The sequence below is a fragment of the Anastrepha obliqua genome, chromosome 2 (assembly GCF_027943255.1).
Source record: "Anastrepha obliqua isolate idAnaObli1 chromosome 2, idAnaObli1_1.0, whole genome shotgun sequence".
Taxonomy (NCBI): Eukaryota; Metazoa; Arthropoda; class Insecta; order Diptera; family Tephritidae; genus Anastrepha; species Anastrepha obliqua.
Window position 1 is genome coordinate 105,178,464 of NC_072893.1, and position 4,653 is coordinate 105,183,116.

Below are 4,653 nucleotides of genomic sequence, written 5' to 3' on the forward strand. Positions count from 1 at the left end.
TAAAATTCGAAGCACAACATTTAAGTAGATATAAGCTCTTGTGATGAAATTGTTTATTGTAAACCAGAATTCACTCCACGTAATGGAACATGAACTACTTACAGTGGAGTCGAACCTTATTCTACGCCTCAATTCATATGAATGCTTTAACACTAGAAAGGTAAACCTCACACCAAAATGAATCAATTTATCGAAAACAATCATTTAACTGAACATTGGGCTAGGCTTCCAATAATTGAAATTTTCTGTATTTTTTTTCGAAGCAATTAAATTAAAAAGGTAAAAAGGGCGACAATTTAGAGGTGTCGGATTTTAAATTGAAATAAAAAAAACAAAATTTCACATTGATTGGGCAATCTTTATTAGTTTTGTGTAGAACCATTCACGACATTTATTTTTTTTTTTAAGATAATCCCTTCCAAACGTTGGCTACAACTGCGTCGTAATTCGGCCATCCGTAAACTCCAATTTTGAATGACTCACTGGAGGACTTCGGTCGGTATCAGCTGAATAGCTTTAGTAACGGTTTATCCACAAAATATTTAGACTTCACATAACCCACAAAAAGATGCTAAAAGTCTTGGTGGCCAATCGACTGGTCCGAGACGAGAGATAAATTGCTCACCGAAACGACGACGCAGTAAATCCATTGTTTCATGGTCTGTATGGCAAGCAGTGTCATCTTGTTGGAACTGAAAAATGTTTTGCAGATCACGGGCTTTAATTTTCGGCATCAAAATGTTGTTTATCATAGCGCACTAGCGTACACCATTCACTGTTATATCGGCGTCAGTCTCGCCTTTGAAGAAATATGGGGCGAAGATTCCGCCAGCCCATAGGCCGCACCAAAGGGTTGCTTTCAATGGATGTAATGGTTGTTCTTGAATTTTTTTGCGTTGCTCTTTAACACAAATATGGCAATTTTGCTTATTGACGTAGCCATTAGGCAGAAAATGGATCTCATCGCTGAAGTTGGTCTGAGCGCGCGATGAACACTTATCACAGAGCGTCGATTTTCGTATTACTACTGGGTTGCCCATATTCGACGGACCTATGTGTTTTTTTTTTTAAATCAAAGAAAAACACAATTTTTTTGATGTTGACGATAATAATCATTTTATTTGGTTCAAGTGGATTTGTTGACATTACCTTTTGAATATGATATCTCTCAAATGGCCGCCTTGAACCTGTACGGCGTATTGTGCTCGTTTTGCAGCATTTTCCATAGTTTTAGCTAACATTTCGGCTGGAATAGTGGCTATTTCCTCACGGATGTTGTTCTTGAGCTCTTCTATGGTCTTTGGCTTTGATTAAATATTAATCGGACAAACGCGGTGGCCAGTCAAAGTCGCCACGACGAGGAAACAATTTCTTCAAAAAATCGATTGTGGTGCGAGCTGTGTGTGGTGGAGCGCCGTCTTGTTGAAACCATACGCCCGCCTCATACGCTTTCGACGAATAATTGGCATCACAAAAGTGGTTATCATATCGCGATAACGCTCCTGATTGACGGTAACAGCTTGACCATCTGCATTTTCGAAGAAAAACGGCCCAATAATCGTTTTCGCACTAACGCCGCACCAAACAGTGACTTTTTCGTCGTAAAGAGGTACCTCTTGAATTTCGTGAGGATTTTCAGTGGCGTGAATACGGCAAATTGGCTTGTTTACCGTCTCATTCAATAAGAAATGAGCCTCATCGGACATGATGATTTTGTTCCAAAATTGCTCGTCATCTTCAGTCATTTCGATGACTCGTCCGCAGGCAACAATCTTTGCGTCAATTGAATCTTATACGGGAACAAATGCAAATCAATGCGGATAATTCGTTGTAAAGTGGTCCGAGCAATGCCCAACTGCTGAGAACGGCGATTTTGGGAGGTCCTTGGCGACGTCTCAACACTGGCCCGTACAAGAGCAATATTCTCATCCGATCGCCTTGGTCGGTTTTGATTTGGCCTCTTTGGATTAGAAAGAGCATCACCAGTCGAAAACCTTTCGTACAAACGTTGAATGGTGTTCTTAGAAGGTGCACTTTTCACATTATTTAATTTTTTTATACGCACGTTGAGTTTTCACAATTGACTTCTTTTGTTGAATGTAAATTTCAACAATTTGGGAGCGCTCGCATGGCGTGTACTGTTCCATGGTAAAAATCTGCTTGGACTGACGCTTCCAACGCTGTATATCATTAAGCGATCTGACGTCTCTGTCAAAAGATACAGGGTTGCCAGATAGGTCCGTCGAATATGGGCAACCCTGTATTGTAAGTTTTACCAGGATGAAGTATCAATGAATACTGTACAGAATTATGCATTTAGTTCAACAGTAGTCGCGCGTGATCTGTAAAAAAAAACCTATTGGAAAAAGTACTTCCAATCTGATCACCCTTTACAAAATAAAATTGCATTCTAAGCGTTTTAAATAAAATTATATTTTTTTAATCAGATATAAAAAAGAGTAGTCGAACAATTTATGTAACTTCTATATGTGTTGGAAATCGTTTCCCACAGAAGATACTCGTACTATGTGCCAGAGACCCTCGGCAACTTTCCAGGTAGCTTCTAATTTATTTTATTTCCTGTGCAACTATAACAAAATTCTTCTCTTCTATGAAATCCACTGCCGATTCAACTATCCGCCTAATTACGCAATTTCTGTTTTCTATGAGAGCTTGCAAAATTAAACACTGTACACTTCGTTCAATTCGAAATGCCAATGCAAGTTTTTCTAATGGAAATAAATCAAGTTTAGAGTTAAATAAATTTTATTTCTCAACTGCATAGTACACATTATGCACCTACTAGGTGATATTCAAATGAATCTTGTAGCAGTGTCAAGTCTGTAAATACTCGTATGTACAGATGTATGTGCAAGTAATTCATTTATAGAAGAGGGAAGAACCTTTGGTTATTTCCATTACTTGTTTTAAATGCGTTTTATTGTAAGAACTGCTATAGTTTGCCAATCATGTTAAGAGTATAAAAAGAGCTCCTAAACGATTGGTCAATCATTGTATTCAAAACGTTTGCAATATGAGGTTCCAACTACTCATCGGCTTTGTGCTGGCGTTACTCGCTGTGGCTTTTGGTAAAGTTTATTTGATCGAAAATTTTTATTAGATTTAAATTATCTTTTAAACTTACTCTTTCTTCTTCTTCTCCTTTAGCCAATCCCAATCCTTTACCTAAGCCTGAGCCATATCCAGGTGGCGGTGGCGGCGGCGGAGGTGGTGGTGGAGGTGGAGGCGGCGGTGGCGGTGGTGGCAAGTAAATCTAAAACTGGCCGATACTTAACCACGAATTGATAATAATTACCTGTAAATGCTAAATAAATGTGTACTGAGCAATCAAACGCAAAGTGCACAACTATGGAGAAATTATTATAATTTTTTCAATGGCAACCAAGAGTCGCTTGGATTTATTTGTGAAGAGAGTGGCAATTGTAGATAGGAAACTTATTTAGAAGCAGCTAAAATCTGTTTTGCAAAAAACAAAAAAAAAATATTTTCCGATAACAGATCAAAGAAGTCACATGATTGTGAGAAGAAGAAAGACGGGGGAGCATAATTGAGTGGCAAAATCGCTGGGACCTAGCGCCAAAAGGGAGATGGATGCATAAACTTATCAGAAGCGTACAGGCATGGGTTGAGAGAGGACATGGTGACACAGATTACTACGTCACACAGTTCCTGACGGGGCATGGATGCTATAGAGAGTATCTCCAAAGACTCGGCCACGAGGACGCAGCTGACTGCTCGTTCTGCGGCAACGGTAGTGAGAACGTGGAACATGTCTTCTTCTCCTGCCCGAGATACGCATCTGAAAGAATGTGCATTGAAGAAATCATAAAAGAAAAAATAACCCCGGGCAATAATGTCGATCACATGCTGCAGTCGAAGTTGATGTTGATCAAGATGAAAGAATGGTGCGCAAATGCGTTAAAGAAACTGCGGCAAAAGGAATGGGAACGCAGTAAGGAAAGAAGACAAAGAAGACAAAGAAGTAATGAAGGGTAGACGGAGAGAGAAATATATAATAAATGAAGAGCCATAACGGCTAGCTTGGCGCTGCGATGCAATGCTTAAGCGGCGGTACCGCAGAGCAAACTAAAGCTACAGAGGTCGGAGTTAGGGTTTAGTACGTAGGTGTACTGTTTCGCAAGTCCAGTTTAGTAGTAATACTGACTATGTGTGGTCCCGAATGAGGTGCACCCTTAGCGATCAGTATTAATCGTGCATGCCGTCTGTATTGACGGTATCTATGTAAGATTCCCCCTTCGGATAAAAAGAAAAAAAAAACATGATGGTGAGATCTCCAGGTCAACTGCCACCAGCAATGAAAAAGAAAGTTGCAAGGCTACTCTGAATTCTTGAAACATGAAAAGGCCGTTGTTCTCATGGAGAGATAAATTTCCATATAACTCAGTTGCTTACTGGTCACGTTTGCTTTGAGTCTTACCTATAGTATAACGTTTCAACCTAGAAGATAATGACACCTGCGCTGCAAGCGTTACCGTGACGTTAGGCACTTCCCATGAAAAAAGTTTGCCAGAGCACGGACTCATTTGCGAAATGTGTTTTCAGCCGACCAAAAATCAGAAAATATGGTTGAAAATAAGCTGCGATCCACAGAGAACAGCAACTAAGTTCCGA

At 39.8% G+C, this 4,653-nt stretch overlaps 1 long non-coding RNA gene across 1 annotated transcript; it reads left to right on the plus strand.

Annotated features, from left to right (window-relative positions):
• Window positions 1-2,862: 2,862 nt before the first annotated feature.
• Window positions 2,863-3,378, plus strand: LOC129238884 (uncharacterized). The gene is made up of 2 exons (XR_008581812.1): window positions 2,863-3,089; window positions 3,169-3,378. It is a non-coding gene; the product is annotated as an uncharacterized LOC129238884 (long non-coding RNA).
• Window positions 3,379-4,653: the final 1,275 nt, after the last annotated feature.